This window comes from Heloderma suspectum, chromosome 7, assembly GCF_057233095.1.
Source record: "Heloderma suspectum isolate Gila_16-S chromosome 7, 16-S_ref, whole genome shotgun sequence".
Taxonomy (NCBI): Eukaryota; Metazoa; Chordata; class Lepidosauria; order Squamata; family Helodermatidae; genus Heloderma; species Heloderma suspectum.
Genome location: NC_139464.1, coordinates 56659276 through 56686357, shown reverse-complemented (window position 1 = coordinate 56686357; position 27082 = coordinate 56659276). Strand labels below are relative to the sequence as shown.

The 27082-nt window shown below is 44.3% G+C and overlaps 1 long non-coding RNA gene across 1 annotated transcript in view; it reads left to right on the top strand.

Moving 5' to 3' along the window:
- The first annotated feature begins 2489 nt into the window (after positions 1–2489).
- The window catches only part of LOC146339832 (uncharacterized), a 58944-nt gene continuing 34351 nt past the window's right edge, over positions 2490–27082 (top strand). Inside the window, exon 1 of the long non-coding RNA XR_014784388.1 lies at positions 2490–2614. This is a non-coding gene — a long non-coding RNA (uncharacterized LOC146339832). The remainder of the gene's footprint in view (positions 2615–27082) is intronic.

Genomic DNA, 27082 nt, shown 5'->3' with positions numbered 1-27082 from the left:
CAAGGCCAGTACAAGCTTTCATGAGGCCCCAAATCAATGGAGGAAATACATTTGTGGTACACTTTGCCCATTTTCAGAAGGACCTTCTGGAATCAAATATAATAAAAGTCTGTGTGGGAAGGGATTATTAACATTTGCTGTTATGCCAAACATCACAGATGAGTGCTTAAGCTGTTATTTTCATTTATTTTATGGTTTATGGTGAAATGGTTTATAGTGAAAACTATTCCAACTGTCTTTAACTGCACTCTATTAGTTTATGCATGGATTTCATTCTTTTCTTCTTTCAGTGCTTCAAAGTCTTTTTCCTTGCTGTATGTGTTTTCTGAAATTAGTGTCTTAAAATATAAGGGATGCAAAGATTTCCTTCATCTGTTTCTTTCCTGCAATGTTTATAATTTAAATAGTTAAGAACATCTGGCCAACTCTCCCCACATTCCTGGGAATTACTACTCACTGCAATATTACTTCTTGTTGCTGGGACACTTTGTAACAAACAAACAAACCAAACAACCTGACACTATTTTAATACCCCCTGTTTTTAGAATGGAGCAATGAACATACTTTTTCCTTGGTAGTTTATTTTGCTTACACATCCATTTGGAAGACATTAGTTCTGGTTAGGTTTCCACAGTTGCCCCATTTGTTCATTCAACAACTTCTAGTAGACCAAATATGGCCAGGACTAGAGGATCCCAGATGAAATGGAAATGAATCTTATCAGTGCGGGAAAAAACTTTGCTTTTCTGTCTGTCACTAATTTCCAGGTAATCATTATGAGTAACAAAGATGCCAGGTTGCAGAGTGCAATCTTTTCCATTATCTTCCATTATCTTTTCATATGCTGTTACCTCGGTTAGCTTAAAAACCCTCCCAAAGCTACAGTCTCTGTGGGCCAAAACAGATGTCTTATTTATTCATTCATTCATTCATTCATTCATTATTACATGGATATCCCACCATTTTTCCCTCAAAGGAAACCAAGGTGGTTTACTTAGTCCTCCTCTTCTTCATTTTATCCTCACAACAACCCTGTGAGGTAGGTTAGGCTGTGAGTCAGGGACTGGCCCAAAGTCACCCAGTGACCAAGTGGGGACTAGAACCCAGATCTCCTGAGTCCCAATCCAACACTCTAACCACTACACCACTCTAGCTCTGTGACTAGCTCTACTGGATTTTTAAACATAATTTCATGCAGGTACAGGGTGAGAGCTGGACTATAAGGAAGGCTGAGCGCCGAAGAATCGATGCTTTCGAACTGTGGTGCTGGAGAAGACTCTTACGAGTCCCCTGGACTGCAAGGAGGTCAAATCAGTCCATCCTAAAGGAAATCAACCCTGAGTGCTCATTGGAAGGACAGATATTGAAGCTGAAGCTCCAATATTTTGGCCACCTAATGCGAAGAGAAAACTCCCTGGAAAAGACCCTGATGCTGGGAAAGACTGAAGGCAAAAGGAGAAGGGGACGGCAGAGGATGAGATGGCTAGATAGCATCACGGATGCAATGAATATGAACTTGAGCACGCTCCGGGAGAGAGCGCAGGACAGGAAGGCCTGGCGTGCTATGGTCCATGGGGTCACGAAGAGTCGGACACGACTGAACGACTGAACAACAACAACAACAGGGGGATCCCATTTGAATTAGAGCAGCAGTGCTTTATGCTTAACCCTTTCCTCCATGCCATGCCTCATGCATTAGAAAGGAAGCATTAAGAGGAGAAGCACAAATGACTTCTATTTACTGTCATCAGGTGCTGAGAGTCACTAAAGCAGCCTTCCCCCACCTGGTGCCCTCCAGATGTTTTGGATTTTAACTCCCATCAGCCTCAGCCAGCATGGCCAATGGGCAGGAATGCTGGGCAATGTGGTCCAAAACATTTGGAGGACACCAGGTTGGGGAAGGCTAAGCTAAAGCCACCCTCAATTACTGTGGTGTTGGAGCATGCAACTTTTCCAGCCTTTGACCAGACAGAATGAAAAAGAAGCCATTTTCAGCAGGAGGTTCGGTTGCCAAGTCAAACGGCTGCAACATTTCGTATAGAGAATGAGGGTCCCATCCTGCACTGGTGAACTGAATCAGCCCCTCATAGGATACAGCACTAGGTACAGGAACCAATATACTTGTGCAGCTGGTATTCCTGCCTGAGACCCACCCTCAACCACCCTGACCTACACGTGAGCACCATGCCACCATCAACATAATCATTTACAAGCATAGCTACATACAACAGAAACATGATGGTCTATATTCCAAATGAATTGGGGGTAGCCTGTCTCATCCTATAAGCTTTACTCAGTTCCAGCCCTGTTCATCCATGGTTTGTATGTTTGTTTGTTTGTTTGTTTGTTTGTTTTAGTGGATTTCTCTTCTTCTTGCTTCTCAGCAAAGAGCAGCTATGGACAAAAGATAGCAATATCTTTTAAAAACACAGTCGGCTTCCTGCCCAAATTGCTGCTTCTGCATGCTTCACTGCTGTTAGCCCTCCCTCAGAGACAAACCACTCTGTATGTTACTGAGGTTCGTGCAGCAATATTTCCCTGCAACTTTACAGTTGAACTGAGCCTCGGGGAGCAAGTATAAAACAACATGCCGAGACTAAAACTACTGAATAAAGTAAGAAATAATTGTGATTATTTACTAACCATAGGTCTATGTTTTGTTTGCCAGTGACACAGTCACTCACCGCAGAGAGGGGGAGAGAGAGAGCGCACAATCTATCCTTTCTCATGCAAGATTCAGTTCTAATCCAGTTCAGTATATTGGATTGTAAAGAACATGTTGGTGGAAATGAATTCAAAGCAACAATATTCTCTTGTATTCGTATGTACTGAGATTGAACTCCCCACAGTGTGACATTTTGAAGAAAATGTGAGGGGAAAATTCCCTTATTTGTGGGTCGGTGTACCCATATTTGGCAGCTCCTAAATCAGCCTCCTTCCCCAGCCTAGTGCTCCCCAGATGTGTTGGATTACAACTCACATCATCCTCCACCAGCATGGATAGTGGCCAGCAGTGATGGGAGTTGTAGTTTGACACAGGGCACCAGGTTGGGGAAGGCTGACCTAAATCTTCTTCCAGGTTCATGTTCAAGGATGGTAAAAAAATAATAATGCAAAAGTTGGTGAAAAAGTACTAAAGAACATCAATATTCTGAAAATGTGAGGAAAGGCATTTGATTCCTGCAGAATGGAAGATTCTGGGATCTCATTTTTTCTTATTAAAATCTTTAGATAAACTCCAACTGTGCTAAGTTTAGCCTTCTTACTTTATCTGAAGGGTAGACAGCATTTCTTTCTTTTGGTCTGCCTCTCTTTCTGTCCTCATCCTCCTCATTGTCTACTCCCAGAATCACAGGGTTGGAAGAGACCTTGGAAACAAGCTAGCCCAACCGCCTGTTTAATTCAGGCTCTGCAATGCAGGATGCAGCAACAGCATCCTTGATAGATGACTGTCCTGCCACTGCTTCAGTAAGCCAGACTCCGCTACTCTATTTATATATCATATTTTGAATCAGAGTTGACTTCTTGGTAAGTAAGGCATTTATCCTACTCAGAGCTGAGTCCTAAGGTTGCACCATCACATTAGTGCAGCAGCAGCCAACACAATATCACAAAACATGATATTATAGCAATAGGAGGCAGCTTTACGGTAGGACAGATTATTTGTCCATCCAGCACAGTATTGTCAGCTCCAATCAGGAGCTGCCATTCAGGGTTATATTTCCCATCACCTGCTACTTGCTCCTTTTGACAGGACCTCCTTTGATGGGACCTTCTGCAGACCAAGTATGTGCTCTGCCAACTGAACTATTGTCCTCCCAATGTGTCAGGTTAGAAAGATAAACCATAGAGATCACAGTCTTGCTGACATTCTTTAGAACAACAGATTGTATTTTGCTCAGTGACCTCCTAGATGAGGGTCAAATACCAGAGGTCCAGTTGTGCTAGCAGAATGTTCCGTTGTGCAGCAACAGAGCAGTGGGTTTTTTGTTTGTTTTTTTGCCAGTGAACGGCTCATCTTCGTGAATGTGGTAATGCTACCAGAGGCTGTCATTTGTCATTATAATTGGCATTTCTCTATTCCCTGAGCAGCAACGGGAGACGTCTTGACTAGAACCTTGGTTCTGGCCAGCTAAAAGCTTGTTTGGTTGCACAATCTTTAGTTGCGGACAGCCCTGCTGGCTGCGAATTCTAGGAGTTGCAGTCCAGCACATCTGGACTGCACCAGGTTGGAGAAGACTGCTCTTAATCATGGTAGAGTTTGGGTGCACAAGTAGGACACCCAATGTTAACATTTGCTCACTTAAAAACAAGATGCAATGAGTTGTTTTATGCAGTTGAACTTGCATTGCTGTGTGTTTCGCAGTCGTAGTGAAGGAAGTGATAATAATCCCCCCCCCTTTTTAATTACTTTTTACTGTGGTGTGGAAAACTCCTAAAAAATAATGATGCCACTACCCTCTCTCAAAAGCTCCCACCAAAATAACTCCATGCAGTTCTGAATGTGAACCAGTGCTTCTGTGCTTTGCCTCTGTGGCTCTTCCTGCTGTGTTGGATACCCTTCTGACCATGGTGGGAAGAGGACCAGGAGACCTGGTGCTGTACGAGCTGCCCTGGGTGGCTCTTTGGATCTTGCAAAGCGTCGCTGTGGCTGCCTCCAGCTGAGGCTCTTCTCTTGCCATTGCCCAGCCTCATTCACATAATTTTACAGAGGGTCCTGATGATGACATCTTCCACTCATAGCCCTCCTGCATGATCTTACCACTTCTTCCTTTTTTTTGTTGTTGTTGTTGCATAGTGCCTTCCGATTGCTGGGAGCCCTCGGTCTAGAAGCATCCTATGTTTCCCTCAGATGAAACAGCAGAACATAAGAAGAGCCATGCTGGATCAGACCACAGGCCTTCCAGCCAGTCACCCATGCAAAGCCCACAAGCAGGATGTGAGTGCAACAGCACCCTCTTGCTCGTCTTCCCCAGCAACTGGTATTGAGAGGTATACTGCCTTTGATACTAGAGATGATATTGAGAGGGTGGGTCCCCTCTCTTGGAGCTTGTGGCTCCCTGCTCTCCTGATTTTATTTTGTTTCTTGAGTTTTAGTAATTATAATTTTTAGCTGGAAGACTGGCATGCTGCAAAGTGAAGGGTTGCCTTCCAGCATCATCTTTATTTGGATTCAAAACAATAAACCCACCTTGTACGTAGCTTCTTGGGCAACTTACCTTTATTTTAGTCTCACCAGTTTCCTTTCTTTGAACTGAGTGTTTCGTGACCATCTATGCCCACCATCTTCAGCAAAGGAGATCGTTACCTTGTCGTGGTGCTGGAGCTTGAGCACCTCAATGATGTCATGAGCTAAACAGTGAAGGGACACCCAAGATGGGAAGGTCATGGCAGAGAGGTCAGACTAAATATGATCCCTGGGGAAGGAAACGGCAACCCACCCCAGTATTCTTGCCATGAAAACTAAATGGATCAGTACAACCAGAGATATGTCGGTATACTATCAGAAGATGGGACTCCCAGGTCGGAAGATGGTCAAAATGCTACTGGGGAGGAAGAGAGGATAAGTTCAACTAGCCCCAGATGTGATGACGCAGCTAGCTCAAAGCCGAAAGGACAGCTAGCAGCCAATGGTGCTGGTGGTGAACGACAAATCCGATGTTCTAAAGATCAACACACCATAGGAACCTGGAATGTAAGATCTATGAGCCAGGGCAAATTGGATGTGGTTATTGGGGAGATGTCAAGATTAAATATAGACATTTTGGGTGTCAGTGAACTGAAATGGACTAGAATGGGCCACTTCACATCAAATGACCACCAGATCTACTACTGTGGACAAGAGGACCACAGAAGAAATGGAGTAGCCTTCATAATTAAGAATAAAGTGGCTAAAGCAGTGCTTGGATACAATCTAAAAAATGACAGAATGATCTCAATTCAAATTCAGGGTAAGCCATTTAACATCACAGTGATCCAAATATACGCCCCAACCACAGATGCTGAAGAAGCAGAAGTAGATCAGTTCTATGAGGATCTGCAGCACCTACTGGATAGTACGCCAAACAAAGATGTTATTTTCATTACAGGAGACTGGAATGCTAAGGTGGGTAGTCAAACGACACCTGGAATTACAGGCAAGCATGGTCTGGGAGAACAAAATGAAGCAGTACATAGGCTGATAGAATTTTGCCAAGACAACTCACTGTGCATAACTAACACTCTCTTCCAACAACCTAAGAGACGACTTTATACATGGACTTCACCAGACGGTTGACACCGAAATCAGATTGATTACATCCTTTGTAGCCAAAGGTGGCGGACATCTATGCAGTTGGTAAAAACAAGACCTGGAGCTGATTGTAGTTCCGATCACGAACTTCTTATTGCACAATTTAGAATCAGACTAAGGAGAATAGGGAAGACTCACAGATCAGTTAGATATGAGCTCTCTAATATTCCTCATGAAAGAAGAAAGGTGAAACAAAGGTGAAAGAAAGAAAGTGCAAAAGCTGGGTTGCAGTTCAACCTCAAAAAAACCAAGATTATGGCAACCAGCTTGATTGAGAACTGGCAAACAGAGGGAGAAAACATGGAGGCAGTGACAGACTTTGTCTTTCTAGGCGCAAAGATCACTGCAGACACTGACTGCAGCCAGGAAATCAGAAGACGTTTACTTCTTGGGAGGAGAGCAATGGCAAATCTTGATAAAATAGTGAAGAGCAGAGACATCACACTGACAACAAAGGTCCGCATAGTTAAAGCAATGGTATTCCCCATAGTAACCTATGGCTGCGAGAGCTGGACCATAAGAAGGCTGAGCGAAGGAAGATAGATGCTTTTGAACTGTGGTGCTGGAGGTAAATTCTGAGAGTGCCTTGGACTGCCAGAAGATCAAACTAGTCCATACTCCAGGAAATAAAGCCAGACTGCTCACTTGAGGGAATGATATTAAAGGCAAAACTGAAATAGTTTGGCCACATAATGAGAAGACAGGACACCCTGGAGAAGATGCTGATGCTAGGGAAAGTGGAAGGCAAAAGGAAGAGGGGCCGACCAAGGGCAAGATGGATGGATGATATTCTGGAGGTGATGGACTCGACCTTGGGGGAGCCAGGGGTGGTGACAGCCGACAGGAAGCTCTGGCATGGGCTGGTCCATGAAGTCACAGAGTCGGAAGCGACTGACCGAATAAACAACAACAATGCCCACCATGGCAGCTATTTTATGAATAGGCAAGCCACACACACATACACCACATGGCAGCCATGAGCACCCATGACACTCTCTCAAAATTCCAGATGTGCCCACTGAGCTAAGAAGTTTGGTGATCCCTGATCATACAGCCATCATGACTACTAATAGCGTTACTTTCCATGAACTTGTCTAATCTTCCTTTAAAACCATCCAGGGGCTGATTTCGTATATTGTCCAGCTTTCTGACTTAAATGTTGATTCTAACATCAACAAAGCCATTTTCTTTCTCCAGATGAGAGCAGAATTCTAGCTTATTCTCTTGGGAGCTTGGGGTCCAAAGGAGGTCAAAAGTGCAATGGGGTTGTTGGTATAGCATCAACCTTGTACAAAGGCAGTTTGTTCCTATCACAAAAAACCACAGGCTAACTTTATACTACAGACATTTTGAAACAGCCCTCTTGGGATGGTATCTCTGTTTGGCTAGTGGTCTGTGGGCTGCAAAGTAGCCAGGAATAAGGCCTTTGTGACATTTATGATAAACAAATGCTTTGGGATACTTAGGTTAGCTTAGTGGGCACTTAAAGTAAAGGATAGGGGATCAGTTCCTGTTTTTAAACTGGCCAGACTTTGCTATGCCAGGCAGAATTTCATCTTCCTGACCATTAGCGAGAAGCCGAGAACACAAGGACACAGAACCAGAAAAATTCCACTTTGTTGGGGTTTGTCTTTTTAAAAAACATTTTAACTCTTTTAACCTGCTGTTTTATTCTTTTACCATGTCATTCACCACTCCGAAATCTTCTGATGTGGAGCGGTATATAAATGTCATAAATAAATAAATAAGTAAATAAATAGAAGAAAGAAAGAAAGAAAGAAAGAAAGAAAGAAAGACGGATGGATGGACAGACTGGATTAATGGCTATTTTGTTTGTTTCCACCATTTTTGATAAGATGCTTTAAAAAAAAGGCACCAACTAGGCATTCTGCACATGCTCAGAAGCACTCTTGGCACAGTGCAGCTAAGGTTAGTTGTGTGACCAAGTCTAACTGAAAAGTAATACAATGAGACTCATTTGCTTCTGATTCCCATTGACTTCAGTTAGATATGTAGTAATTTCAACAGGACGCACTCCCAAATAAGCATGCATAAGGTTAGCCTTAGTTGTGACTTACTTTTCCTAGGCTGTGCCACTTGCACTTATAATAATCCCTTAAAAAAAAAAAAAACCTACTGCCCAGTGGAGAGAAAAGACATCAGACCAATTAAAGGATATATGATCCCTATTCTGAACGCTAGTCTGGGTTTCAGCCTGCACCCATGCAAGCAGCACAAAGCCATGTTTACACAAAACAAATGCAGCTCTCCCTCCACTCGTCCTCCTCTTTCTTGTCCAGTGCCCAACCTCTTCAGTGCAGTTACTACTGCTGTGTGTGTATTCAGCGCCAAGAGTGTGCGATTTTCTGTATAACGACAATTCGGTTTGTGGCTTTCTTATGTTTGCCTAAGCCACTTTAGGCCTTTGTATAAGTACAAGTGGGATTGTATCCCAGTGTGTGTCCAGTGGGGCTTCCTCCCAAGTAAATGTGCATAGGCTTGCAGGCTTATTCTATTTGGCTGTTTTGCCTACTGCCTTTTTGTGCTTCTTTCTTTCTTTCTTTCTTTCTTTCTTTCTTTCTTTCTTTCTGTATTGGATGGGTGACTGTGAGGAAGATGAATGGGTGGGTTATGTGAGCCATCTCTGTTTTTTATTTGATTTTTCAAGGCCAATATAAACCTTAAGAGAGAATTCATTCTTTCATTTATTACATTTCTATACCGCTGAACAGCCAAAGCTCTCTGGGTGGTATACAAAAATTAAAATCTTAAAAATACATTATAGTAACATAATATTAAAAACACACACATTTACATCCCCCAAATATAAACAGTTTTCACAATCAACAATTAGAAATCCCGGAACCTTTAAAAAACTCTATTGTATACTGTCAAATGCCTGGGAGTAGAGGAAAGTCTTAACCTGTCACCCAAAAGGTGACAATATTGGCACAAGGTGGACACCACTGGGGAGAGTGTTCTGTTATTGGGGGGCCACTACCGGGAAGGCTTTCGTTACCATCTTCACCTCCCTCAGAGGAGGCACTTGGAGAAGATTTCTCACCAAATTGATACCAGAGCAAGTTCTCCCACTGCCTGAAGTGAGAGAGCACATATGTGCTGTGGCCACCACCCACCACTGCTGTAGCTGCATCTGTCTCCCTCCCTCCCTCCTCCACTCATTCACTTGTCCACCAACCCACTGACCAGTCTCCATCCTGCCCAGCCCACCCCACTTACCACTTTTGTGCTGCATCTCATGTTGTGTCTCCCACCCCATTGCCACTCTCTGATGAGTTGTCTTGGCTGGAAAAATGGCTGGTGTGGCCCTTCAGAGGGGTCTTTCCTTAGAGCCAGGCATTGTGGGAGGGGTGTTCCTGGAGAACAACCATGGCACAAAGTCGCCTGCCTGCCTGCTGCTTGCTCTGATCTGTCCAAGGGACAACAATCACCTGGATGCTCCACAAAGCTGGGCTTTATGGAGGAGTGACATTGCTGGGGGTGAGGGGAACCCATATCAAATCCCATTTGGATTTTGCCAGAAGGCTGGTGGGAGACACATCAAACATGTGGAGAAAGGATCTCTGGTCCGATGAGACCCAAACTTTTTGGCCTTACTGCAAAACGCTATCTGTGGCGCAACACCGACAGTGCTCATCGCCCTGAGCACACCATCCCCAGAGTGAAGCACGGAGGTGGCAGCATCACGTTGTGGGGATGCTTTTTATTGGCAGGGACTGGGAGACTGGCCAGGATTGAGGGCAAAACGGATGGAGCCAAATACAGGGCAATGCTAGAGAAAAACCTGTTTCAGTCTGCAAGGAACCTGGGACTGGGGCGGAGGTTCACTTTTCAGCAGGAGAATGACCCTAAACACACAGCCAAAGTTACACTGGAGTGGTTTAAAAACAAGAACCTGAATGTCTTAGAATGGCCCAGTCAAACCCCAGGCCTCATTCCAATTGCGGAGTCGTGGCAAGACTTGAAAATTGCTGTTCACCAACAGTCCCCATCCAACCTGACAGAGCTTGAGCAATTTTGCCAAGAAGAATGGGCAAAAATTGAAGGATCCAGATGCACAAAGCTGGTAGAGACTCACCCCCCAAAGGCTCATGACTGCAATTGCTGCCAATGGTGCTTGCACCAAATATTGACTCAGGGGGGTGAATACTTATGCAACCAACAAATGCCAGTTTGTTTTTGTTTAATTAACTTTTGTGCCATAATAAAAATATTTGGCACCTTCAAAGTATTAAGTATGTTGTGTAAATCAAAGGGTAAAAATGCTAACTAAATTCATTTTAATTCCAGGTTGTAACACAACAAAATTTGGAAAAGTCGAAGTGGGGTGAATACTTATGCAAGGCACTGTATAGTCTCTCTGAGAGCATCTCTACACCACCCTAAAATCCCACTTTCTGCTTCCATTTTAAATGCAGGATCATGATGGACTCCCTTTACACATGCTTCCTTTCCCCCCTTATCTCAGTCTTCCATATGTTTCATTATACAGCCGTTGGATGGCACGGTGGGCTCGCTCCTTTTATACAGCTTTTCCTCTTTTCACAAGGGAGCTCAAGTGTGGTAATTTGATAGCTCATTATCTCTGATCTTTTAACAAATGGAATTAAGGTCATTTAGTGCGGGAGACGCCCTGGAGGTTGACGAAGTCATCTAAAGGGCCCGCAAACTTCCGTGAGTAACCAATCTCAATAGCAGGATAAAAGCTCTGTGTGAAGAAGCCCAATGAATCTCTCAAGAAAGTTAATTGAAATAGAGCCTCTGGCAGATCTCTTTCAAGCACTGGAAAGCCACTTTTGAGTTAAGAATACATTGTTTGCTACTACCTTGAATCTTGAGGATGGATGATTTTCCTTCAAGGGCTCTAAAAGCAGATCCAGGCCTTCCAAAACCAAAGTCTGTTTTCTGCAGTCATGGTACAAATGTGACATGTACAGATCCAAAGGGATTGCTTTGAAAAGTAGTGCCAGAATAGCACGGTACTGTTAAATGTCCCCTTTCAGGTATTAAAGTGGTGCAGAGCACCATTTATTCATTTATTTGTTCATTCATTTCATTTCTATACCACAATAGCTGAAGCTCTCTGTACTCCCTGCATCAAAAGATGGTTGCAACATGTTCATAATGGCAGCAAAAAATGTGGTCTTTCTTCCTGAAGAGTAAATTCAGGCTTATGCCACAGCCACATTTAGGCACCCATTTCTTTGAGAAGTCATTGCTTGGATTTTTTTTCACCTGATGTTGCTGGTATTCAGGTGAAGATATCCAGTGCTCCACATAGAAGCAGATTCAATACTTTTCAACATCTATTCTCAGATGCAGAAGTAGGTGTGAAAGAAATTGTTCAGGCAAGGGACCAAGATGTGGTAGTTGTTGTTGTTCAGTCGTTAAATCATGTCCAACTCTTCGTGACCCCATGGACCATAGCACGCCAGGCCTTCCTGTCCTCCGCTCTCTCCCAGAGTGTGCTCAAGTCCATATTCATTGCATCGGTGATGCTATCTAGCCACCTCATCCTCTGCCGTCCCCTTCTCCTTTTGCCTTCAATCTTTCCCAGCATCAGGGTCTTTTCCAGGGAGTTTTCTCTTCGCATTAGGTGGCCAAAATATTTGAGCTTCAGCTCCAGTATCTGTCCTTCCAGTGAGCAGTCAGGGTTGATTTCCTTTAGGATTGACTGATTTGACCTCCTTGCAGTCCAGGGGACTCGTAAGAGTCTTCTCCAGCACCACAGTTCGAAAGCCAGCAGATAAATTGCACATCAGGTTTTTGATAGCTATATATTACCTCCAGGATCAGAGGAAGGATGCCTGTCAAATTCAGTTGCTGGGGAACATGAGCAAGAGGGTCCTATTGATGTCCTGATTATGTCCTGACAGTGCTTCAGAGGGAGGGCTCCTAACACTACCAGTTAGAAGGCCTTGTTCAGCAGCTATTTTGCCTTTTTCTTCTTAATGGATTACCTGTGGTAAGGGAAAAGATGGAAGCAGTGGTAGGAAAAGCTACACATCAAAGATAATATCATGTAGTCCCCCTGTAAAATTCCATGTATGACTCAGGGTTAGGCTGACTTTTGACTGCAAGTCCTTCGTGTCCCAAGGAAATTGCTGAGGTGATCATACCTGTTCACATACATAGTGGAGATGATACAGTTTCAGGGTTTTGTTTTTGTTTTGTATTTCTGGGCATGGAAAGAAAGCTGTCTTTGAACATGCAATGAAACTGCATGATGTGTGGGTCTTTACTGGCAATGGTTAGCACGTGTCTTCCAACAATACATACAGTTTTGGGCAGTATGGAGCTGTTCACAATTATGTCATTGGAATAATGCCAGCAAGATCCTGGCCCAAGCTTGGGTTTTTAAGTAACAACAAATGAAGACAAAACCAACCCTGAGGCTCCTTCCTGATAATTGCTGTCTTGAATTTCATGTTCCAGGGTGCTTCCAGAAAAGTTTGGGTTTTACCTACTGTTTTATCCTTTGATTTTGCTATTAATTGTATGTTATTGTTATTTTAATTTGCCATAGGCTGCCATGAGCATTTTAAATGGAAAGGCGGCCGGGGGGGGGGGGGATATTTTAATAAATAGATGAATGCTACACCAGTCATGATGGGTCCCCTGTAAGAAGTGTCAGACTCAGACTGGGAAGACCCAGCTTCAAATCCATAGCTTACTGTGTGACTTTGGGTCTGTTACTTATCTCTCAGCCTCACTCACAGGGTTGTTGTGAAGATAAAAGAGTTGCAGGGAGAGAATTATGTATGCCAACTTGAACATCTTAGACAAAAGGGAGTATATAAATGTAATAAATAAAATAACATGTTAAAATTACTGTTTGGTGACAGCTATCTACATTTTTCACCTGCACATTTTCTTCTTATTTTTGTGTGAACTTAGTATACTCTCTCCTCTTCTATGGTATCAAAACTCACTCACACACATCCCAAATTGTCAGATCTTTGTCCTGCTGAACTGCTCACAGAGTACTACTATTCTCCTCTACTATACAGAACACATTCAGATCTTAATGTGTGTCTGAAACCACTATGCCCATAAGGTTTCTTCATGCAGGCCACTGCAATATTTGTTCTTTACATTAAAATATATGTACTGCAACAGAAGACCATCAGATTAGGACTGTAGTCAAAATGCATGGTTACATTCTTAAACATTTTTATAAAATGCCTTGTAATTATGAGCTGAAAGTCCAGTTTTGAACCTCTTGTTAGGAAACATGCCACAGGGACATGGACAATCATACAATCATATAATGGATGTTTTCTTTTGGAGTATAAATGGGGCAGTCAGCAGAGTTGATCCATTAGAAATAATCCAGACATTAGCCCTATTCAGACATTTAGAAAGTGTGTTGTGTGAAGCGGAGAGCCTCCTCTATGCACAGGGCACTCCACACAATCTGGAACACTAATTATCCAGTGTTCCAGACTCCGCGGAGAGCCCCCCTAGATAGAGGAGGCTCTCTGCTTTGGACAGTCACCCTTCAGACCACCTGTGCTTCAGACGGTCACAAGAGCCATGAAGGAGAGTTGCAGAGCACTCTCTCCTCACATCTTTAAACAACAATGCCTGAAAAAGGCCAGTCCTTTAATACCTTTATTAAACCCAAGTAAAAATCACAACATGGTAAACTTGCTTTCAAGTTTCATAAATGAACTCTTCGTCAAGCTTGAAATGAAAGGAACATGGAAGGAAGGAAGTTGCTAGTGTAGGGTGTGGTAGGAGTTGCCTCTTCAATATGTTACAGGTTTGATGATGGACAAGGAAGACTAATTAGAAGTGCAGTCCTGAGGGGGAAAAAAATCCCTCTTTTGAAGCTGGTATTTGGGGGAAAATCCACCACTGATGAGGAAAATTCCCTTGTCATACATGCTCTAATTCCATTAATTATCACACATAGACACATTGCTGATGCAATTTGCATGTATAAAAGCCCACACATTAGATCCAACGATGCATGTAATGGCATGGCCAGCTTGGTCCCGTAATATTGTTGTTTACTCGGTCAGTCACTTCCGGCTCTTTGTGACTTCAGGGACTAGCCCACGCCAGAGCTTCCTGTCAGCCGTCACCACCCCCAGCTCCCCCAAGGTCAAGTTCGTCACCTCCAGAATATCATCCATCCATCTTGCCCTTGGTTGGCCCCTCTTCCTTTTGCCTTCCACTTTCCCTAGCATCAGCAACTTCTCCAGGGTATCCTGTCTTCTCATTATGTGGCCAAAGTACTTCAGTTTTGCCTTTAATATCATTCCCTCAAGTGAGCAGTCTGGCTTTATTTCCTGGAGTATGGACTGGTTTGATCTTCTGGCAGTCCAAGGCACTCTCAGAATTTTCCTCCAGCACCACAGTTCAAAAACATCTATCTTCCTTCCCTCAGCCTTCCTTATGGTCTAGCTCTCGCAGCCATAGGTTACTACAGGGAATACCATTGCTTTAACTATGTGGACCTTTGTTGTTGGTGTGATGTCTCTGCTCTTCACTATTTTATCAAGATTTGCCATTGCTCTCCTCCCAAGAAGTAAACGTCTTCTGATTTCCTGGCTGCAGTCAGCGTCTGCAGTAATCTTTGCACCTAGAAAGACAAAGTCTGTCACTGCCTCCACGTTTTCTCCCTCTATTTGCCAGTTCTCAAGCTGGTTGCCATAATCTTGGTTTTTTTTTTAGGTTGAACTGCAACCCAGCTTTTGCATTTTCTTCTTTCACCTTCGTCATGAGGTTCCTCAGCTCCTCCTCGCTTTCAGCCATCACAGTGGTATCATCTGCATATCTGAGATTGTTCATGTTTCTTCCAGCGATTTTAACTCCAGCCTTGGCTTCATCAAGCCCAGCACGTCGCATGATGTGTTCTGCGTACAGGTTGAATAGGTAGGGTGAGAGTGTACAATGGCTTAAAGTTAAAAGGCTTGAGAAAATATACAGTTTGGCTTGTTCCCTAAAAGCTAATAGAGTAGGTACCAGGCATGCTTCTTTGGGGAGGGCATCACAGCTGAGAATGCCCTCTCCCTAGCCACCACCCCTCTCACCTCCAACGCTGGGAGCTTCCAGATGACTTCCTCAGCAGATGACTCAAGTGAATTGGGGAAATTCCTAGGCCATTGATCTAATGGAACAGGCAGAGTGTAGAGAATGGCCTTGCTCAGATTGTGACTGAACTTCAGACTCCCCACCCCAATTCATTAGAATTATATTAAGTGATATAGGATTACTTACACACTATATTTTTCAATAACTGGCCTGTTATTTTTTCTAGATTTCTTTGCCTCTCCGTCCTGCTTAACATCCTTAACAATGCATTTATTGTTGCAAGTTAAGGAGGATATGGATAGACAGAGTAAAGGAGCCCCTCCTGCCCGAGCAAACCGGTACCAGTACTTGCAAATATCCCCCCCACACATACATCCCAGACTGCTTTTGCGGTTGTTCCTTTTGATTCTACAGTGCTTACCACCTGGTTGATCAGAGCCAAATTGGATGATATATTAATTGTATGACTGCAAGTACTATGCACATTTTTCAAAATGTATGTAGCAGCTGCAGGTGGGCAAATAGCAGCTTCAGGGGGGTGACTTTCATTGTGACCATGGTTGGGAAGAAAAGAATTAGAATTGTAGTCTCACTGCTGCTTGGCCCCAGTGTTATGGGGTTTTAATAGGAACATTAATTCCATTCATGCAATTAATGTCACATCTGGTCTGGCCCTAAGAGACCGGGCAAAAAACATGATGGAAAGGCTTCAGGGGTTGAGAAATCAGTGAAATGTGGCACCCCAAATATTAACTTCTGTTTATACAACTCAGTTTTAAAATATGCTGGATTAAAAGGCTAGCAGGTAAGCATTAGATACCTTTGAAGATCTCTGAGAATATTGCCTCCCTGCTTCCTTCCTTTGGAATAGTAAATTAGCTGGTAGTTTGGCCTCCGGGAAAAAAAAAAGTAATTAACTTCTTTAAAGTTTTGTATAAAGGGAAGGAAGTTTTAGGACCCAAAATATCTCTGGTATCATCATTTAACCTTCGGCCTGTTCATGCTGGGGAGTGGTTGGGGGAAGCTTTTAATGTTTTGCATAATCTTAAAGTGGTTAGGTTAAGCATATGGATCTTCTAAATTTTAGAATCTAAAAGGTGGAAGGCAATAAGATTGATGACCGGCAGTAAGAGGTTCCCATTTAAGCAGCAGTTTCAGGTCATACATTTTATCTTGTCTAGACATATTTCCCAAGATGTTACCATTGATCTTACATGCTTTGAGGCCCTGGTGACTATGGAAACAGGATGCTTCCTTTTAGAACAAGAACAGTGATCAGTGTTTGCTGAGTCCTAAAATGTTAACATAGAATTAGACCTGGATAAAGAGAAGAGCATGAAAGGGCTCCTTCACACAGACCTTTTATCCTGCTACTGAGGTGGCTCAATCATGGAAGTTTGCAGGCTCTTTAGGGGATGCATGACTCACCTGGGCATCTCCTTCACTAAATGCCCTTTGTTCCGTTTTTAAATAGATTGCAGATAATGAGCCATCAAATTACCCTGTTGTGTTCCGTTTGAGTTCGCTCCATGAAAAGAAGAAAAGCAGCAAGAAGAGGAGCAAGATCAGTGAAAGATATGGAAGACTCATATACAGGGAGAAGGAGGAGGAAAGGGAAGGCAGGGGAAAGGGAGGGGAAAGGGAGTCATTGTGACCCTGCATTTAAAATGGAAGCAGAAAGCCCCATTTTAAATGCAGGATTTTAGGCTGGTGTAAAGATGCCCAAGGCCTGGCAAGAGCTTTGGAACCCAAATGCTTCTGTTTCTTTAAATGAGTCTCTTTGGGCCAAAACAGGCATTACTTTAAATCTGTGTCTAGCAGATCAACTTCTGCTGCTTCTTTTTTCATATTTACTCATGGGTAGACACAAGGGGGCATATTTGGATCAGGACCTTAGTTGGGAGTTAGGAAGCCTTTAAGATCCAGATCAGGAGCCTTGCACATACTCTGAAATAAAAATGAAAGAAAAAAAGATGTAGCTGCTAGACACATATTTAAAGCAATATGTATTGGCCCTTAGACAAATGTCTTTCTGCAGTTATGAGCAGATGGCAGGCATAGCATGGCTGGTTCAATAAATTAAATATATGTGTAAAAAGAAAGAAAAAAGGAGGAAATACTAAATGTTGAAATATGAAGGGTTATGAGTAATAAGGAAATTATTTGCACATTTGGAAGATTTCTTCTTCTTCAAAAAGCCTTCATACATGCCTTCTTCAAGGGGACAGTAATGACCCCCTCTTGACAGGAACGGTTACCGCTTCAATGCCTAATCTGTCAAGTCTGCCCTCTGTTGATGTAATAACAAGCAAGGATCAAAGGCAGATCATGTGGTAGGCTGCAACTTTCCAGGCTCAGTTGGCATCTTCAAGCAGCAACAACTGGAACTCATCATCCAAGCAAGCGTGATCGTACCTTGTCTTATAAGCCAGGCTTTGTGAAGTCAAGTCTCATAGCTGGGATCCACAGAGATACATGTTCAAGGGCTTGCACTGGACCCTGGGTGGACAAGAAGCCAGCACAGGCATTCAATGGCACTGTGTAGGACTGGGCTATTGAGTGCAGATCCGGGGGCCCTCATCCCCAGATGCAGTAGCCATGTCATGATTATCATATCATATCATATATCATATATCATATATCATATATCATATATCATATCAATATTATATTATATTATATTATATTAATTTATTTTATTTATTGCATTTATACCCCACCTTTTTTCCTCTTGCAAGGAACCCAAGGCGGCTTACATTATCCTCCTCCTCTCCATTTTATCCTCACAACAACAACCCTGTGAGGTGGGTTGGGCTGAGAGTCTGTGACTGGCCCAAAGTCACCCAGTGAGCTTCCATGGCCGAGTGGGGACTAGAACCCGGATCTCCCAGCTCCTAGTCCAACACTCTTGCCACTACACCACACAGACTAACAGCAGAGTACTTACTCTCTTACTCTGTTGTTAGTCTATCTTTCTTTCTTGTATATTTTAACTTAAGACTGACTGCATCCATAGCAAATCCAGAGCCTCCTTGTTGCTTATGCTGTTGTGCCATTTTATACCTTTTTCTATATATACTGATGAGGGTGGAAGCTGAAACATTTAGCTTAAAATATATATTTTTAATACTCTGTTATTAATTTTTCTGTCTTCCTTAAATATATACTTACAGAAGAATTCGGGCATGATGCTACAAAGCAAAGGTGCAGTTGCCCCCAGCATCTTTATTTTTTCCTGAAGTAAGGTACTAGGGAGGTACGAATCCCTTACCTTGTTCTGGTCTGGGGCGTCCGCAGTGGGGGGGAGGCGATCTGTCCCTCCCCCCGGAATCCTCCCCAGCCGGCTCCGCTCTGTGGTGCGTCCACGGAGCCACCTGCCGGGGCCGCCCACAGCTGGACCTCTGTCTGCTGCCGGGCTGTGGCCATAAATGGCAGCTGCCATAGCAGCCGCCATTTGCGTCCCTGCATTAGCCATGATAGGCTATGTATATATTTACGTAGCCTATCTCAGCAAAGAGCAGGGATGCAAATGGTGGCTGCTACGCCATTTGCGTCCCTGCTCTTTTTGTGATAGGCTACGTAAATATATACGTAACCTATCATGGCTAATGCAGGGATGCAAATGGTGTAGCAGATGCTATTTGCGTCCCTGCTCATGGCTGTGATAGGCTACGTAAATACTTATGTAGCCTATCATGGCTAAAGTAGGGAGGGAAATGGCATCCGCAGACCAGGACAGCCATTCTCGGCCGCAGTTCAGGGACAGCGGATGGACCAGACAGCTGACACAAGGTAAGATCTGTCCCGGGGAAGTTTCGCGAGGTGGCCGGGGGGATTGCTCTGTTCTGCCACTGACTCAGGGGGCCAGATTCTAAAAAGAACTTGCTGGAAGTGCTGTTAAAAAAACAAAGCGAAATTGGGTGGTCATGGCTTCATTTAAACAAGCTGTAAACAGCTGTGAGTAGGAAATGACAAGTGCACAATAAATGCCTTGTGTAGAAAAGCTCAAAAAGAAAGGGTGCTGGCTTTACCACTGCCTGGAAAGGGAGGATTATAAGCAGGGGGAGCAAGCAGTGAAGGAGAAAGAGCAAAGATGGAGTGTGGGGGGAAGGAGAGCAGTGGGGGGAAGAATGAAGAGAGAGGGAGAGGGAGAGAGCAGCAGTGGGGAAGAGCAGAGAGAGAAAGAATGCCAGATGGAGAGCTAAGAAAGAGGGGGGAAGAACCAAGAATGAGCAAGCACCAGGGATGGGGGGGGTGAAGAAGACAGAAGAGAAAGAGAGAGAGAGAGAGAGAGAGGAGACACCAGGGAGGTGGAGTGCCCAGGAGCATGTGTGGGGCCCCTGAGGGCATGTTGCCCATGGTGCCACAGTAGGGATTTAAGTTGTCATAGAGTGATAGGTGAATGAATCTGGTGACAAGAGTTGTGGATACCAGTGAGAGGCCTGAGGTGTGCAAATGGGAAACCATATGGGAGAAGGTTGTAGAATTCAACCTTAGTAGTTTGGATGCAAATTTAATCATACTTAGAGTAGACCTAATGAAACCAATGGGACTTAAGTCAGTCACTGTAGCAGTAGCAACCCAGTGGACGTGGCAGTGATGTGGTGTGGTCCATACCCCACCTGATTGGCTGCTTGAGGTACACGGCTTGAGGTACATGGCTCATCATGGTCAGCTCTGCTTGGAGTGTGCTGCTGTTACTTTGTGAAAGGAGGGGAGTCAGCTAGGTGAGGTCCCACCAGTCTTAGGCTGGCTAGCATGAATCACAAAGCAAATGTAGGTAGGGAGATGTGATGGGCAGCAGAGGACAGTCCTCTATTTGAAGGGCTGCTAGAGAACTGTCCTTTATTTTGAAGGTGTCCTCTATTTTGAAGGGCTGTCCAATCCAAATCCAGTATAAAGGAAAAGAACCATCAGATGGAAGGCCTTGAAGCTGCCCATCAATAACACCTGGACAGCGGACTGAGCAAGGCACACTTGAGATGTACTGTATTTCTATTTAAATTATAATAATTATTTTTTAAATTTGCATCTATAGGTATAAATTACAATATGCAACTTCTATGCAAATCAGTGTCCTCTTTTGGGGTGACGCATGTCCTCTTTGTTAGCAGTTCACAAGTGGCTACCATGGGCCAGACCAAAACTGGTACATGAGAGACCTGCTTGTGGTTTTCGACCTACACAAGAAAAACTGGATAGTGTTATCAATGGGTTAATAGTTTCAGCTAGGGCACATGGCAAAGGATCGGGAACAAAGACTGGAAGGTATTATCAAAACATAAGCAACAGGACAGCAAGAAACAAAGAAATATTATTTTGCACGGATCATATTAGTTCTTGAGCGTTGGGAGTGGCTTTTATTTTTTTATTTTTTTTGAAAATTATAAAATGCATTGTTGAAGAGAAGCCATATTGTGGTCATTGCCTGAAGGCAGGGATGTGCTTCCAGTATATTCTAAATATATTATGTCCTGTGGATCTCATAATTATACTTGCTTGCACTCAAAGTTGTGAATGTGAATTTCAGTTACAGAATGTCCCTGCATCTATGGGTGGATGGACATTTTGTATCAGTTTTATGCAGGATTTGCTGTTTTAAATATCCTTACCATAGCCATTTCCATCATCCATGTAACAATCCAGGATGGATGAATGTGTGGAAGCAGCAGAGGGAAGAGAACATAAGAACATAAGAAGAGCCATGTTGGATCAGACCAAGGGTCCATCTAGTTCAGCATTCTGTTCACACAGTCCCAGCTGTCGATGGGGAACCCACAAGCAGGGCATGAGCACAACAGCACCCTCCCACCCATGTTCCCCAGCAACTGGTGTGCATAGCCACACTGCCTCTGATACTGGAGGTAGCACGTGGCCATCAGGACTAGTCGCCATTGATAGCTTTCTCCTCCAGGAATTTGTCTAACCCCCTTTTAAAACGTCAAACTTGTACCTCTGAGGCCTCCCTTGACCTCCATTCATTTATTTGAACTTGTGCACACAGTGTAAATTTGTGCACATAGGCTCCATCTGCATAATGTAGTGCCCTGGAAAAATCTAGGGTACAAATCATGCTGACAAAGCCTACAAGTGTGCATCTTGTACACATATAGATTCTGTGCCCAGGCATGGAGAGTGTGGGTACAGCTATGCAACCTGCCTCCATGCATTCATTCACCTTGGATTGTCATATGAGAAGGGATCATGATCATAGACCTATCTGTTGCTGTAGCCAGCCTCTCCCCCTATGTTTCCATATCACCAGCTGGGACTTCAGATCAATGAAATGGAAAATCAGTGACTGGCATACAAACATAAGAAGAGTGATGCTGGATTTGACCAAGAGTTCATCTAGCCGAGCATTCTGTTCACACAGTAGCCAACCAGCTGCATGTTGGAACCCACAAGTAGGACATGGGGGCAAGAGCATCCTCCCACTCATGTTCCTTATAATCATTGATGACGATTTCCTCATAATCAACCAAATGTCTATAACCCTGCTACCAAGACAGAGTACCTACATGTCTTGTAGTGTCTACTAAAATGGAATGAAGTATAAGACATGTATAAGTTAAATAACAGTTGTTTTTCTATTCAGAAGTACTTTCCTACTTCTACTATACACCTTTCTTAATTAAACATCTAGAGTAACAGAGAGAGAGGGTGGGGTGGGGAGGGTTTGTGTGTATGGATTTTGTGGATTGTGCCCATATTACCATAATCCTTTTACTGATTGTATGACTGCAACTTAAAAGTTTGGGGGGGTTTTGAAGATCACTTTAAGTTACATCTTACCTCAATTAAGTGTTCCACTTATGACCAAAGTGTGAAAATAATGTGTGTGTGTGTGTGTGTGTGTGTTTTGGGGGGGGAATCATAAGTGTAAAGGGAAAATGCTGAGATTATTAGTAACCTTGAATGAGTCTTTTAAGCTGCAATCCTACACCTGCTTACCTGAGAGTAAGCCCCATTAAACCCCATGAGACATCCAAGGAGACATGCCTAGCATTGTGCTGCCAGTCAGTCACTCATCTGGGGTTTGGTGGAGTGTTCAAAAACTTCAAAGGGGGCTAGGGTCACTCTAAAGAAAAATGATGTTGAAAAAGCGATCCCTCACTCCTTGATGCCCCCTGCCTTGCTCACAGTTATAGTAGTTGGAAGAGGATCATTCCCCATGCTCCTGATCACTTAGGCATGGCAAGCATGACAGTCATCTTGAAAAATATCCACCCTAAGTCAAGAGGAAATCTGTATGGACAGTGCTGCATTGGTTAATTGGGTTGAGCCTGGAACACAGTCATTTTGGAGAGCACCAGCTGGCACCAAACTCAGGCAAGCTCAAGGATCCCTGCTTACCCATGAGCCACCATTTTGCAGGAAACTGCGGGTAAGCTTTTTAAGAAATGGCCCGTTTGCACAAAATGGTAGCAGTAAATAGCACCATTTACACAAAATTGCATGCATAAATGGTCTAATTACATTTTTAAAAGCCTATCTGCGTTTTTCCGCAAAATGGCAGCTCGCGGGTGAACGGGACGCCGCATGCCGCTTACCGGGCACCTGTGGACCATCTGGCGGCTCACACTGCATGCTGAACAGGGTCAGGCAGCTGGCGGGGGTCTGGCGAGCGGCGCGTGAGGCGACAGTAAGTGAGTTTGGCCATCTCTATGTGGCGGTTCCATGTTTTTGAGGGCCCTTGGGCAAGGCACCCTCAGTAAGCCCCCACCCTTCTCACTGCAGTTGCCACCGGCTGCTATTGCTCCTGTTCGTCCTCGTTCTCACCACTGCTACCACTTGCTCGCTTGACAGGCAGAGAGCTGGTGAACAAGGAGGCAGGGGCATCTGCTGCTCCTCCTCCTCACCACCGCCATTGGCCGGGCCAGAGCGAGAGGCCGATGAACAAGCAGATTGCCATTATTTATTTTATTTATTTGTTAAATTTATTAATTGTCCATCTGGCTGGTCACCCAGCCACTCTGGGCAATGTACAAAGTATATCATAAAACAGTTTAAAACAATAAAATTCTACAGTAAAAACATTTTCTAAAATACCCTAACCCACCCCAAATGCCTGCCTGAACAACCACGTTTTTAATGCATGGCGGAAGCTCATTAAAGAGGGGGCACGGTGGAGTTCCCTAGGGAGGGAGTTCCACAGAGTGGGGGCCACCACAGAAAAGGCCCTCTCCCTCATCCCCACCAGTCTAGCTGTCCTGGCTGATAGGACAGAGAGAAGGCCATCTGAGGCTGATCTTGTTAAGCGGCCTGTCTGGTGTTGCTGGAGGCGCTCCTTAAGATAGGCTGGGCCGGAACCATATAGGGTTTTAAAGGTCAAAAACAACACCTTGAATTTGGCCTGGAAAACAACTGGTAACCAGTGCAACTCCTTCAGCACTGGAGTGATGTGATCTCGCCAGCGGCTGCCTTTAATCAGGCGAGCCACCGCATTCTGTACCAGCTGCAGCTTCCAAACCGTCTTCAAGGGTAACCTCACATAGAGCGCATTACAGTAGTCTAAACGAGAGGAGACCAGGGCATGTACTACCCATGGGAGCAGATGGTCAGGAAGGAAGGGGCACAGCTGCCGTATCAGATGGAGTTGATACAGCGCTGTCCAGCTCACAACTGACACCTGAGCCTCCATGGACAGCTGGGAGTCCAAAATGACCCCCAGGCTGCAGATCTGGTCTTTCAAGGGTAGCCGTACCCCATTCAACACCAGGTCAACATCCCCCAGCCTCCTCTTGTCTCCCACCAAAAGTACCTCGGTCTTGTCAGGGTTCAGCTTCAGCTTATTCCTCCCCATCCAGCCACTCACCGTCTCCAGACATTTGGACAGGGATTCTATGGCCAACCTTGGTGAAGATTTGAACAAGAGGTAGAGCTGCGTGTCATCCGCATATTGATGACACCGCACCTCAAACCTCCTGATGATAGCCCCCAGCAGCTTCACATAGATGTTAAATAGGATCAGGGAGAGGATGGAACCCTGTGGCACCCCACAAGTAAGCGGCCATGGGTCCGAAACCTCCTCTCCCAGTGCTACCCTCTGGTACCTGCCAGAGAGGAAGGACCAGAACCACAGCAATACGGTGAAGAGGAGCCGCAACTCCAGGGGGCTCTTGTCAGCTGGGGAGTGGGCCCTCAGTTGGTGCACAACCATGCCTCCTCTTGATGCTGGCCCTGACTGCTGCTTATATCCCTTAAACCAGAAATTGTGCTACTCCAAAAATAAGTTTGCAGTCTTTAAATGGAAGCTGGCAAGCCACAAATGAAAAAGCCTGTTTTCCAAAAAGATTCCCAGGTACAGTGAGCCGGTGCACCAGGTAGGGCAGTGCACCCACTGGCCCCATCCTGGCTACAGCCTTTAGTTGGAGGCAGAAAATACCATGTTAGATCATCATTTGAACTGATGTAATTAATGCTGTGAGAAGCTGTAGTGGTTTTTTGCACTCTCGCTTTTACGTTAATGAGAAATGCCATTGCCAATATTAGCTAAATTATCTCTCTGGGTGAAAACAAAAACAAAAAACCCTTTATAACTGCATGCTTCTATTCCCCTATTAAAAGATTGTATGAGTCATTGCCCTCTACTAGCTAACTTTGTGAAAAATCCACGTTAACACTCCCTAACTATTACAAATTAAATGCTAACAATATGCCTTAAATGTTGGAGATTCTTGGTTAGATATGCAGTACTATTATGATTTTTATTATTATGCAGTTTTTACCCATCTCTCAGCCCAAACTCAGAAGTTAAAAATAGGGAATGGCAGGGAAATCACTAAAGGTTCCAAATGTCTTCCATACACAAAATCCATTATTTTTAGTACTACTAATAGCAGCAGCAGTACTAGCAGGTGTACTGCTACTACTAGTACTACTAGTAATGTATTTTGTATATTGAAGGTTTTTTTAATGTAAGCTGTTGTGGGAGCCCTAGTAACTGCATCCAAAAAACACCAGACAGTTTCAAATCACTAAAATCATAATGTCTGCAGCATGGGTGGGCAACCTTTTTGTCCCTGGGGGCTGCATGTGGTGATGGGCAGTGGGTCGGGGGCTGCACTCCTGTACGCATCCATATACATGCACGTAAAAAAACAAACACACATATACACACACACACACATATTCATGCATGCACAAATACCCTTCCAACTCCCCCATCCCATCTCAGAGTACGGGGATAGGGAAGTTTAAACCTCACCTCTCTTCACACTGAGATCACCTTATGCCTTCCCACCCCACCATGAATCAGGGCAGGGCAGGAGGTGCATGATATAAAAGGAAAAAAGAATGCACAGGGATTACTCTTGTGTGCCTTCTTCCCCAGTACGACTCTGTCCCCAAACAGCTGTTGGGAGCCTAACTGTGCTGGGGAAGCAGGCATACAAGGAGAGTCATCCTCATGTGCTCTCTTCTGAGGCATAATTGTGGAAGCAGCAGCAGGGCAAATGTGGAGTGATGGGCACCCACAACCAGCCACAGAGGAGTCCTCTAAGGACTGTGTGCTGGCCACAGGTTGCCCTTATGTGATCTACAGTGTAGCTAACAAAAACCACAAGTTAAAACACACATACAAAAATCACTAGGCAAATTCATGGAGGATAAGGCTACTTGTCATGATGGCTACGTGCTACCTTCAGTATCAGAGGCAGTGTGCCTCTGTATACCCTTTGCTGGAGGGTGCTGTTGCATGTCCTACTTGTGGCTTGCCCACAGGCAGTGGTGTAATGTTGACCATGGTGTGAATGGAATGCTGGACTAGATGGAGCTCTGGTCTGATCCTGCAGGGCTGTTCTTATGTTTGCTTGTAATAACCAGGCAAGCTAGACTTAACAGTTTCTCCTGAAACTTGCAAGAGAGTCAACCAGGTGGATAGGGAATTCCACAGACATATCGCCACCACAAAAAAGGGCCAAGTCTAGCTGCTCTCATCGTACTTTCACAAGTGAGCGTTCCTTAAGTTGGGTCCCTTTGGATGGAAGTGATCTTAATGCAGGCGAGGGAATATATGAGAAGCAGTGGAGGCTGGCGGGCTGTGAATCCATTCTGAGTTTCAGTTAGGACCACGCAGACCTCTAAAAGAGCTAGCTAAGGTGCTGGACCCTATCCCCAAAATAGGTTCAGCACTTTGGATATCTCCCTTAGAGTTCTGGCTGGTTCTGACTGAAATTCAGAATGGAGTTACGGCCCCACTGAAACCAGAGCCACCAGCCTCCACTGATGAGAAGAGGTGCATCTCCAGAAACCCTGGGCCCAGGGTTCAAGAATCAAGCCCAGCACTTTGAATTGCATCCAGAAATTGGCTGGTGTAGAACATTTAATATGGGAGAGATGTGATCCTTGTGGCTAGTGGCCTTAGGGAGGCTATTTGCTGCGCTTTGGACCAGCCAGAGAAATTTAGGGACCCACTACACTTTACTGTACATTAAATGGCTGATGGCACTGAACATGTGTGGGTTTTGTTTTTATCATTAAATAGACCCTCGGAGGTGATGCTCCCCTCGATCTGGTGTGATGTATGGTGAGGAGGGGGTTAACTTTTTTCCACTGTGCCTCACTCCTGATGAAAATTACCTCCCTAATTTTGGTTATTGCAGGATGAAAGATCCTGGTGGTGTCAATGGAAGTTTCCCCGCAACAGTAAACAGCAGTTTACAGCAGTGGTTGGGTGGGTTCATTGGGTCTGTGGCATAGGGATTGGGGAGAAAGGGTTAAACT